We start from the raw sequence: 13,478 nt of genomic DNA, 5'->3' as shown, positions 1-13,478 counted from the left end.
AATGATGTGGAACAACTATTTTATTCATGTAGTCTGAATCAGAATCAAAACCATTTTGAAATAACAGAGATAAAAAAAATTTTGTGCCAGTTTGGTAAAAATCAAATCATAAATAAAGCTGCTATTGTGCAGACAAGGTCAAAATAGCTCATTCTGGCCCTTTCAGGGGCCATAACTCTGGAACCCATAATGGGATCTGGCCAGTTCAAGAAAGGAACCGAGATCTTATGGTGATACAAGTTGTGTGCAAGTTTGGTTAAAATGAAATCATAAATGAAACCACTATCGTGCAGACAAGAAATTGTTGACGCATGGACGGACTGACGACGGACTGACAACGGACGAAGGGTGATCACAAAAGTTCACCTTGTCACTATGTGACAGGTGAGCTAAAAAGGGAAGCAATTAAAAAAAATTATTGTAAGTGAACAAAAGAAGGGTCTGCCAAGTTGTGTGCAAGTCTGGTTAAAATCAAATCATAAATGAAGCTGCTATTGTGCAGACAAGGTCAAAATTGCTGATTTTTGCCCTTTCAGGGGCCATAACTCTGGAACCCATAATGGAATCTGGCCAGTTTAAGAAAGGAAACAAGATCTTGTGGTGATACAAAATAAAAAAACAAGAGCACCGCCTTGCGGGTGCTGACGCTCATCTGATTTTTTTTTGTGTAATAGAAATATTGTCCTACCCATGATTTTCTAAGTCTAAAAAGGGGCATCATTCTTGCAAAAAGCAGGATAGAGTTATGTTTCTTGATGTTCAGTGTCCACATATGATGGTGAAAAACTGTTGCAAATTTTAAAGCAATAGGTTTGATAGTTTATGAGAAAAGTGGACTTAAACATAATACTCAAGCAAGAAAATGATTTTCTAAGTCCAAAAGGGGCAATAATTATTGCAAAAAGCAGGATGGAGTTATGTTGCTTGCTGTACAGGGTCAGCTTATGATGGTGAACAAGTGTTGCAAGTTTCAAAGCAATAGCTTTGATAGTTTAAGAGAAAAAGTTGACCTAAACATAAAACTTAACCAAGAAATCTGATATTTTCTAAGTCCAAAAGGGGCCATAAATCTTGCAAAAAGCAGGATGGAGTTATGTTTCTTGCTGTACAGGGTCAACTTATGATGGTGAATAAGTGTTGCAAGTTTTAAAGCAATAGCTTTGACAGTTTAGGAGAAAAGCTGACCTAAACATAAAACTTAACCAAGAAAACTGATTTTCTAAGTCCAAAAGGGGCAATAATTCTTGCAAAAAGCAAGATGGAATTATGTTTCTTGATGTACAGGGTCTGCTTATGATGGTGAACAAGCATTCCAAGTTTCAAAGCAATAGCTTTGATAGTTTAGGAGAAAAGTTGACCTAAACATAAAACTTAACCAAGAAATCTGATATTTTCTAAGTACAAAAGGGGCCATAAATCTTGCAAAAATCAAGATGGAGTTATGTTTCTTGCTATACAGGATCAGCTTATGATGGTGAACAAGTATTCCAAGTTTCAAAGCAATAGCTTTGATAGTTTAGGAGAAAAGCTGACCTAAACATAAAACTTAACCAGGCAACGCCGACGCAGACGCCGACGCAGACGCCGACACCGACGCCGACAACCGCTCAAGTGATGACAATAACTCATCATTTTTTTTCAAAAAATCAGATGAGCTAAAAAGAATGAGTATCAAAATTGTAAGTAAAAAGAGGACTATAGTCAAACTTGTGCTAGCGACCACCCATGAATAGCGACCACCTGTCGACAACGACTGGTCTCTGGTCCCACCATACAAAAATGCTCATAAAGAGGCTGTGAATAGCGACCACCTGGCGACCGTGACCAGCGACCGGCCAAATTGATTCCCAAGGGTCATATTTGCCCCCCAATACTGACCAAGCTGGACAGTTCCGGCATGAAAATATTTGAAATCTGCCAAATTTTCACGACTTTCGCCTTATAGCAAACATAATATATACTGCTTGATTGAAAATTTGCAAGTTTGCACCGGCCGAATTAATACACAGAACATAAAGAATGCAAGAAGCTGTAAAAATACTTTTTATCAGCATGATAATGGCTAACTGAGAAGTGATCCTTTCCCCCGGATAAAGACCATCTGTTAACAAAGACCACTTTTGCTTGTTCCAAGAGCGGTCTTCGTTCACAGGTTTGACTGTATTTGTATGAAATTTATAGCCTGTGTGTCATAAAATGGGTGATCATGTGGAACAACTATTTCAAGTTTAAGTCAAATCCCTTTTTTAATAATAGAGGTATTGTAATGCCGAACTTTTGTTATGTATGTTGTTGGTATTATCATAATTATGGCACTACTTATTATGTCCAAATGATAAAACACAGTTCCAGTTTATCTTCTATATTTTTCTTCAGTGGAAAACCACACAGTTTAAAGTAACAATTAACAGTTTTCACACGGATATCCGTAGAATATAACAATTAGAAAAAAGCTTTAAGTATTAAAATATTCTAGTATTCTAGTGGAAAACCACGATGTTTCTACTTGGAAATCCAAATCTATTCTCTTTTAAACCTGTTGTCTTGAAAATATATTTGCTCTCAACATATAATATCTGACCAATTAAAATGACCCTTATTGTGACTGTAATCAACAGTATAAACCAATCAAATTCAAGAAAGCATACAGGGTAATAAAATTACAAGTATTTGAAATATTAAGAAGTTTTGACAGCAATCAACACCTTATCAGTCAGGAAGTCTTAACATTTAAATTATCAAGTCAGTCACAATGACCCTATCACAAATAAAATTAGAAGCCTTTTAGCACCTTCTGGACTATCAAAGATTAAAGTGCATAGAATATGTCTAAGTAGAGACAACAATAAAGTTTTGACAAGTGTCATGAAAACAAAGAATTTTCATTATTTAAAATTTTAGCAACATAAACTTATTGAATAATTTATCCTTATTGTAGTTTCTATGTTAAAAGATATACATTTTTGTGCTATCTGATTTTTTAACGATTTTTCTGATTTTTCACTGCACAACAGTATAGTGAAATGCATAAAATTTAACCTAAAATTTTAAGTGAACAAGAGCTCGTCGAACACGAAATGCCCCCCTTGATGCATTTAGTAATTGCACAAGGAACAGAAATTATATGCACACTGTAAATAAGTATATGTAAACCATGTGACCCACAGGGCGGAGCCATATTTGACCCTTGGGGAATAATTTGAATAATCTTAGTAGAGGATCACTAGATGATGTCATATACAAAATATCAAAGCCCTAGGCCCTGTGGTTTTGGACAAGAGGTTTTTCAAAGTTTTTTCCTATATAAGGCTACATAAACCATGTGACCCTAGGGGTAGGACCATATTTGACCCCAGGGAAATAATCTGAACAATCCTGGTAGAGGACCACCAGATTTTGCTACATACCAAATATCAAAGCCCTAGGCCCTATGGTTTTGGACAAGAAGATCAGAAACCATTTAACTGTTCCTGGCCAATGTGACCTTGACCTTTGACCTAATGACCTCAAAATCAATAGGGGTCACCTGCTGGTCATGACCAACCTCCCTATCAACTTTCGTGATCCTAGGCCTAAGCGTTCTTGAGTTATCATTCGGAAACTGTTTTACTGTTCAGGGTCACTGTGACCTTGACCTTTAACATACTGACCTCAAAATCAATAGGGGTCATCTGCTGGTCATGGCCAACCTAACTATCAATTTTCCTGACACTAGGCCCAAGTGTTCTTGAGTTATTGCCTGGAAACCATTTTACCGTTCCTGGTCACTGTGACCTTGACCTTTGACATACCGACCTCAAAATCAATAGGGGTCACCTGCTGGTCATGACCAACCTCCCTATCAACTTTCGTGATCCTAGGCCTAAGCGTTCTTGAGTTATCATCCGGAAACTGTTTTACTGTTCAGGGTCACTGTGACCTTGACCTTTAACATACTGACCTCAAAATCAACAGGGGTCATCTGCTGGTCATGACCAACCTCCCTATCAACTTTCATGATCCTAGGCCCAAGTGTTCTTGAGTTATCATCCGGAAACCGTTTTACTATTCAGGGTCACTGTGACCTTGACCTTTGACATACAGACCTCAAAATCAATAGGGGTCATCTACTGGTGATGACCAACCTCCCTATCAACTTTCATGATCCTAGGCCCAAGCATTCTTGAGTTATCATCCGGAAACGGATAGGTCTACATTCCGACCGACCGACCGACAGACCGACCGACATCTGCAAAACAATATACCCCTCCTTTTTCAAAGGGGGGCATAAAAAGAGTCTATATCAGCATTCAGTACACAAGAAAGTGTGACAAACAGGGTCTATACAAGTGTGACAGACAGATGGATGGAACGATAGACAAAACAGACAAAGATGAGTAATAATTTTACTGAACATAAAGAATGGTAAAACTCACCATTATTGTATATATTAAAATCCAACTCCCAACTTTTTTTACAGATACTGAAGTACCATAAAATGATAAGGGAATTGTTTAATGTGAAGTCATGCAGAGAATACCTATGTTATTATCTTATCATAAGTACATAAAGTACCAAACCCTAACACATCATAAAATATATTGCCCACACATCCTTTCATATAAATGCAACTTTGCATACATATTACTAGTATCATTTACATATGTACATATATCACTCATGTTTAAGGCTAAACATATTGGTTACTTGCAACTAGAAGTAGGAGGAAAGAGCTGTCACATGAGACAGTGTGCTCAACTATTTCACTCTTCATAGTGAAATAGAGCATAGCTAAGGAAACTAAATTGAGCTATCTCTGGAATTTTTAACACTCCCTATCCCCCTCATCAAATCATGTAGATGACAATGTGGAACAACTTTTTAAAGTTTGAATCAAATCCATTTTTAAATTCAACACTGTGAGTTGCAATATAATAATTATGTATTCAAACATGTAGAGAGGAGCAAAAATGCACTTTTAAGTGTCTAACCACAAGACTTAATATATTTTTTTTTTCATTTGACCATAAATTACACTAATGTTTCCTGTAGTAACTGTACACAAGTGCTCTACACTAAATAACATCATGTTTGACAAAACTTACCACAAAAACATACATACTATTACTATAAATAAACCTCAACTTCTTTTCTCCATACAACAAGACTTAGTGCTGCTTGACCCTATCAATTTCAGCCATGTACTGGAGATTTCATTTTTATTAGTTGAGGAAACATAAAATTATTTCTTAATAGACAGTGAGTTTAACTCAAAGAACCCTTAAGAAAATGGCATTCAAATCATGCAGTTTTTTCCTAGAATTGAATCTACATCAGGCCCTTAATTTGTTGAGGCATATATGGAGCTATTTTTAAATCAAATTATAGCCACAGGCCCTATGAAAAGACCTTCCACTCTAAATAAAAAGAAGAGCTGTTGGAGGATAGCAACACTCGACTATTCAACAGCCTTGTCAATTGAAAGAATATTAAAGTCCAAAAAGGGACAAAATTTTGTAAAATTGCAACACAGGCTTAAGGAACCTGTACAATGCATATCAGCTCATGACAATGGACAATTGTGTGAAGTTTCAATCCATTCCCTTCAGTGGGTACTGAGATACCAGCTTACATACGAAACCTTAACCGAAACTTTTTAAGTCCAAAAAGGGGCATAATTTTGTAAAAAGTAAAACACAGTTATGGAACTTGTGCAATGCATGTCAGATCATCACAGTGAACAAGTTTGTGAAGTTTCAATCCATTCCCAGTAGTGGGTACTAAGATACCAGCTTACATACAAAATCTTAAACAAAAACTGCTAAGTCCAAAAAGGGGCATAATTTTGTGAAAATGTTAAGCAGAGTTATGGAACCTGTGCAATGCATGTCAGATCATCACAGTGAACAAGTGTGTGAAGTTTAAATCCATTCCCATAAGTAGATACTGAGATACAAGCTAACATATAAAAACTTGACCAAATATTTCTAAGTCGAAAAAGGGCCATAATTTTGTAAAAAAGCAAAATAGAGTTATGGAACCTGTGCAATAGAAGTCAGTTTATCACAGTGAATAAGTGTGTGAAGTTTCAATCCATTCCCACAAGTGGCAAGTGGTTACTGCATGAGATACCAGCTTACATACAAAAACTTAACCAAATTGGGATGATTCTGATGGAACTGCGGATTGAATCATCATCACAGTTCAAGCTATTAAAGGAATGTGTTCAAACAATTATGAGTTTTAAGGGTACAGTTGGACTATTCTAAATTCTTGAAAACTGTTACTGACAAAACATTTAATGACTTCATTGTTCAACCTACAGAATATCTGTATGAACATAGCAACTGATGATAAATCAAGAGTTTTCAAGAACTAGGATTTACCAAGAAACCAATCAATTATCTAAGACAGAAAATAACATCATCAATTATCTGCTTAAATCAATCACCAGTCTGTCAATAACCTTCTATATCATTAAATGAATATTATCAATATGTATCACACATATTCAGAACACAAGTAATGGATACAGTCATTGACTGGTGACAGTATATTATGCACTTTTGACTTTGGACAAAAATAATGTTTATATATAAATGTCACATGCCATTAACAATAAGCAAATTACATTAAGATACAATGTGTTACTTCAACTAAGCATTTTAAGTGTGTTTAGAAAAAATCTAAGTGTAAAAGTAGCAACAGTTATTGTGGTTTTCATTGAATGCCAAAAATAATTCATCACTATTGATAGTTCTTTTATTCTGCCTACCCCTCTAGATTTGGGTTTATTTACTTGTATGAACTTGGGCTTTTTTTTCCATCACTTTGGGAATGCCACAAACGCTGGTGGAATTGTCTTAATTGGGAAAAATTTGTAAGTTACAATAATGTACATGTACTAAAGATGATTTCTTACATAGTAATGGCATTGTGGTATATCATAGCTGTTGTTTACATTACCAAAATTTGCCGCAAAGTAAGCATAAACAAGAAGGCCAAGATGGCCCTATGTCGCTCACCTGAGAAACACACTATAACAGTGTAAACATGTTTAACCTAGTGATTTCATGTAAACAAATATTTTGGTCAAATTTCATTAAGATTGGACTAAAAATGTGGTCTCTTGAGTTTAAACAAGTATTTTCTTAGATATGACCTAGTTTTTGACCCCAGATGACCCATTTTCGAACTCGGCCTAGATTTCATCAAAGCAATCATTCTGACCAATATTCATGAAGATCAACTGAAAAATACAGCATCTATCGCATACACAAGGTTTTTCCTTGATTTGACCTAGTGACCTAGTTTCTGACCGCAGTTGACCTTTTTTTTAAAACGGCCTAGATTTTATGAAGGTAATCATTCTGACCAATATTCATGAAGATCAGTTGAAAAATACAGCCTCTATCGCATACACAAGGTTTTTCTTTGATTTGACCTAGTAACCTAGTTTTTGACCCCAGATTACCCATTTTCGAACTCGGCCTAGATTTCATCAAGGCAACCATTCTGACAAATATTCATGAAGATCAATTGAAAAATACAGCCTCTATCGCATACACAAGGTTTTTCTTTGATTTGACCTAGTGACCTAGTTTTTGACCCCAGATTACCCATTTTCAAACTCGGCCTAGATTTCTTCAAGGTAATCATTCTGACCAAGTTTCATGAAGATTAAATGAAAAATACAGCCTCTATCGCATACACAAGGTTTTTCCTTGATTTGACCCAGTGACCTAGTTTCTGACCCCAGTTGACCCCTTTTCGGACTCGGCCTAGATTTCATCAAGGTTATCATTCTGACCAATATTCATGAAGATCAATTGAAAAATACAGCCTCTATCGCATACACAAGGTTTTTCTTTGATTTGATCTAGTGACCTAGTTTTTGACCCCAGAAGACCCTTTATCGAACTCGGCCTAGATTTCATCAAGGCAATCATTCTGACCAAGTTTCATGAAGATCAGTTGAAAAATACAGCCTCTATCGCATACACAAGCTAAATGTTGACAGACAGACAGACGACAGACAGACGCCGGACGCCGGACATTGAGCGATCAAAAAAAATCACCTGAGCAGTGCTCAGGTGACCTAAAAATAGCAATTTTTACTGTTGTAAAACTGCGGAAGTTAGCAATCACTTGGGAATTGTAAGCTCAAAATTGGGAAAAAAAAAAATTTTTTTGCTTTGGGATGGCCTCCATCATGTATTTACTGGAGGCAGATTTATAGAGGGAAAAAAGCCCTAGAACTATACAATAGAATGATTCAATATATCTAGTTATTTGTTAGTACCTTTAGAGTGTGTCAAAATGTTCCATCAATAAAGGGCTTGACCACAGTTATCAAAGCTCTGCCTTCTTAGTGATCTCATGCTACATTTTCGAACAATTTCTTATAATTCTAGTACAAACAATCTGTCCATAGCTAACTTATTTTTGAATCATTTATTAATATCATTATTTTCAACATAATCTGCCCCAGCATCATTTTTACTATGTGACATCTTAGTTACCTACCTGAAAAAGAGCACGTAGAACACAAAATGCCCCCCTTGATGCATTCAGTAATTGCACAAGAAACAGAAATCATTTGGTCAGGGCTGTTCTCAAATAAACCTACTAAAGTGGACAAAGATCGCAAAATTTCAAATATGTTTTTCAGCATTTAACAGTGGCTTATACCATGTATACTTTGAGTCTCTCATTCATTTTTACCTTTTCAACTATTAGAAGAGTGTTGATTCGCCTGTCAGCTCAAAATTTGGAAAAATCTTCATGGTATACAATTGTTACGGATGTTAGGTTGACATCACAAGAACCATAATTATGATTTACATTGAAAATATTAATTTTTGCCAACAATAAACATGTATATCAAAACAAAGGAACATAATTATACAAATATTAAATTTCATATTACCTTGTAATGAAAAAAACTTTAATACTTTCTTTAAATTTTGTTACAGATGTTACTGCACATTAAGGTTTTGGATTTTTTTTCATTGAAAAACAGGAATGTTCATACCAGTACTATCTAAAATGTTTATTTCAAGAATCATATTGTTAACAGTTCTTTTTTTCAAAGTTTTGTAGTTTTTAAGTTCTATGCATTATTTCTTTGACTGATCTGATCATGGATGTTACCATTGACAATTTGACACCATGATGAAGACAATCAGTAACGTCCAATTACTGTTCTTCATTTATACTGCATTTGCTCTACTGGGAAGATTCTAGAATATTTTAGATAACCAGTTAATACAATGTCTCATACCTATCTCTTGTATTAAATAACTAGGCTGTATCTCAATGATTCTTTAATCACGGATGTTACCATTGACAATTTGTCAAATAACATCCGTCACATAATGTCAATTATTAACATCCATAACTGTTTTCATGAATATTGAAATTCATTTATCATTTCAGATTCTTAAACTGTGACTACTTCTTTTTATATGAAAGAAAGGAAAACTGAAATGTAAAGCATGTCTCAAAGCTAAAAGGTCTTCTGTTGATTAGTTTGCAACAAATATGTCAAATTATAATGTCTGTTGCTTCAATTCCTTGATATTACTATAATCTGAAAGTTATTAGGCTGCTGATGTTATTAAGGAATTCAACTTTTTATCATGAAAGCATTTCTTTATTGTTTCATTCGAAAATAACCCTAGAAAGTACATAATCAAAGCTTGTTATGGATGTTACTTTACAGAGAAAGTTTGACAGACAAACAAGGTCACCTTCGTATTTGTTTTGAATTATGGGCCATGTGCAAAATTGATGACTGGTACTCAGAAAATTTCAAACTGGTTAAATCCCAGTAGTTAATGACAAGGTACAGTTCAAGATACAATGACTGTTACTGATGTTACTTTTTGACGACACAAGTCAAATTTAAGAAAACTCTTCATAAAATGTTTTATGCAGGTTTCAGAAAGTAACTTCAGTTGTTTTTATATTTTGAATTCTTTTTTATAAATGAAACATTTGCATAGCTAATGATAGCTGGGTATTTGTTCAAGATAAAATGAAAGAACTTGCTCGTATTAGTTTGACAGACAAGGTAACATCCGTATTTGCATGTTCAAATGTACAAAAATATATATTGATGTAATTTCTACTGGAAAATTTCATTCAGTAATAGACTTTAACTCATTCTAAACCTGTTCAAACCAGTTTGCATATCAAACACATTAACTAGAGTTAATGTATCTTTAATTCAATACAAATCATGAAAATTTGTCACAAAAAAGGCCTAATTTTAAGCCATTTTTTCAATTTTAGATTAATTTAAAACATGTTTAAGATATTTTATCCTCTTGAAATTATTCAAACTATCTCTAAGAGATATTCCCTTCATACCAAGATATCAAACGTAAGTCAACAGTGTTTCATTTCATAACAAATAGCCTTGAAAATGACAAACCCCTGAGGTTGCAGATTATCTAAAAAAAGACCCAACACTGTTCACTGGACGTTTGACATACTGACCTCAAATCAATAATTATGGGTCATTTACCAGTCATAAGTAAACTTCTTCTCAAATGTTATCTTAGACCTAAGCCTTCTCTAGTTATTTGGCAAAAAAAAAGTTCTACTGTTCTGGGCCAATGTTACCTTGACCTTTGACCTACTGACCTCAAAATCAATAGGGGTCATCTGCTTGTCATGACCAACATCCCTATAAAGTTTCATGATCCTAGACCCAAGCGTTCCCAAGTTATCGTCCGGAAGGGTTAACTGTTCCTGCTCACTGTGACTTTGACCATCTGACCTAAAAATCAATAACGGTCATCTGCTGGTCATGACCAACCTCCCTATCAACTTTCATGATTCTTAGGCACAAGTGTTCTCAAGTTATTGTCCAAAAGGGGGCATAATTTGCCCAAAATGAAAATACATGTCAGAGCTATGGGACTTGATCCAGTGAGGTTGGTAATTGATCTAGAAAACTAAATAATAAGTTTCAAATCTATATGCCTTTAAGTAATAGCTGTATGTACTTGCACGCAAAACTTTAACCAGGATTTTGTAAGTCCAAAGGGGACATAATTTTGCCAAAATGCAGGTCAGAGTTATGGGACTTGATGCCATCAACTAGTTTTATAACCCAAAAGACACATGACACTGTGAAGTTTCAATTCAATATCTGCATTAGTTTTGGAGATAGTAACTTGCATGTAAAACTTTAACCAGAATTTTCTAAGTCCAAAAGGGGACATAATGTGCCCAAAATACATCTCAGAGTTATGGGACTTGACCCAGTGAGGTTGGTAGTTGATCTAGAAAAAGAAAAAAATAAGTTTCAAACTATATGCCTTTTAGTAATAGCTGTATGTACTTGCACGCAAAACATTAACCAGGATTTCCTAAGTCCAAAAGGGGGCATAATTTGACCAAAATGCAAGTCAGAGTTATGGGACTTGATGCTATCAAATAGTTTTATAACCCCGAAGACACATGTGAAGTTTCAATTCAATATCTGCATTAGTTTTGGAGATAATAACTTGCATGTAAAACTTTAACCAGGATTTTCTAAGTCCAAAAGGGGGCATTTTTTGCTCAAAATACATCTCAGAGTTATGGAACTTGACCCAGTGAGGTTGGTAATTGACCTTATTTTCTTGGCACTGAGAATACCGTTATCAGTATGTCTGATATATTCTGGCTGCCTTTGGTGGGTAATAAATGCCTAGTTTTACTCACAATTATTTCTTTTTTATGTATGAGAAAAATATTTGTCAAAATAGATAATTTTTGTAGAGTTATATGAGCAAAACAAATGTCGACATAAAACAAGAGCTATCCGTAAGACAGCCAAGCTCGACTATTCGAAATATTGTCCCAGAGGCAGGAAAATATTACCCAAAATGTTAAAATATCACAAGAGTTTTAAGTTCAAAAGGGGACATAATTTGATCAAAATGCATATCAGAGTTATGGTACTTGATGCTATCAACTAGTTTTATAACCCTAAAGACACATGTGAAGTTTCAATTCAATATCTGCATTAGTTTTAGAGATAGCAACTTGCATGTAAAACTTTAACCAGGATTTTCTAAGTCCAAAAGGGAGCATAATTTGCCCAAAATACATGTCAGAGTAATGTGACTTGATCCAGTGAGGTTGGTAATTGATCTAGAAAAAGAAAAAATAAATTTCAAAACTATATGCCTTTTAGTAATAGCTGTATGTACTTGCATGCAAAACTTTAACCAGAATTTTCTAAGTCCAAAAGGGGGCATAATTTGGCCAAAATGAAGGTCAGAGTTATGGGACTTGATGCTATCAACTAGTTTTATAACCCCAAAGACACACGTGAAGTTTCAATTCAATATCTGCATTACCGTAGATACCCAAGTATAATGCGCACCCTTGTATAATGTGCACCCCTCCCCCGATTTTGGCCCAAAAACCTTGGAAAAAAACATTTTTGGTCAATTTTGAGGTGGATGGAAAACGGAAGTAGAGTTTACATCGACACCGGTAATAAATTTTATCTCCGCGGCAGAAAGCAGCATCGGTCTCGCGGTACTATCGATTTTTGTTTTCTCGAAAATAAAACCAGTAAAATATTGTTTTATTTGTTGTTTTACCTTTTTAATTAACTATTTTGAATAAATAAACAGCAGCTGATTCAGTATTTCATAATGGTATCTTTCAAAATGACATGAGCTTCTCAATTCAAACCATCAACAAAAGGTGTGATAGTCTTTTTGTCCCGATCAGATAGCAAGTAATTATCGGCAATTAAAGTGTCACCTCGTGTCAATTATGTTGTTCACAGTTTGATCTCGGTTAAAGATAATTCTCGATCTTTAATTAGTATCATAATTTTTGTGATTTATTAACATTTCTTTCATCAAAATACTTTTAAATTTACATGTATATGAAATCAATTTTGTTTGAAAGAAAAATAAACCAATCGATCTTTTACGGAACGTAACGGCAACCTTAGATTTTAGCAGTGACAGTAAGCACAGGGAGTAGTTTCCCTTTACCAAAATGGCGAACATCGGTAACAAAGTTGTTTTGAAGTTGGAAAATTGTCTACCTGTGTATTATGCGCACCCACGATTTGGGGGTGGTCCCAGGGGTAAAAAAACTGCGCATTATACATGGGTATCTACGGTAATTTTGGAGATAGTAACTTGCATGTAAACCTTTAACCAGAATTTTCCAAGTCCAAAAGGGGGCATAATTTGCCCAAAATACATGTCAGAGTAATGTGACTTGATCCAGTGAGGTTGGTAATTGATCTAGAAAAAGAAAAAAGAAATTTCAAATCTATATGCCTTTTAGTAATAGCTGTATGTACTTGCATGCAAAACTTTAACCAGAATTTTTTAAGTCCAAAAGGGGGCATAATTTGTAGTGATGTTCCGATTGTCGCTGATAATCGATTGCCGATCATTTAATAAGCCAAAGTCGCTGACATCGATTATGAACTTGCATAATCGATTATTTGACGCTTAGGCCAGTTTAAA

The 13,478-nt window shown here is 34.9% G+C and overlaps 1 protein-coding gene across 16 annotated transcripts in view; it reads right to left on the bottom strand.

Annotated features, from left to right (window-relative positions):
- The window catches only part of LOC123545048 (uncharacterized), a 550,315-nt gene that overhangs the window by 524,952 nt on the left and 11,885 nt on the right, over nt 1-13,478 (bottom strand). The window contains exon 1 of one of the 16 annotated variants that reach the window (XM_045331292.2): nt 4,416-4,624. The exons of the other annotated variants lie outside the window; for them this stretch is intronic. The gene's annotated coding sequence lies outside the window, so the exon portion shown is untranslated. Of the gene's footprint in view, nt 1-4,415; nt 4,625-13,478 lie in introns of those variants that run through there. 16 annotated transcript variants of the gene reach the window in all.

This window comes from Mercenaria mercenaria, chromosome 1 (genome assembly GCF_021730395.1).
Source record: "Mercenaria mercenaria strain notata chromosome 1, MADL_Memer_1, whole genome shotgun sequence".
NCBI classification, from domain to species: Eukaryota; Metazoa; Mollusca; class Bivalvia; order Venerida; family Veneridae; genus Mercenaria; species Mercenaria mercenaria.
Note: the sequence above shows the minus strand (reverse complement) of the source record. Positions and strands in the feature narration are given on the sequence as shown.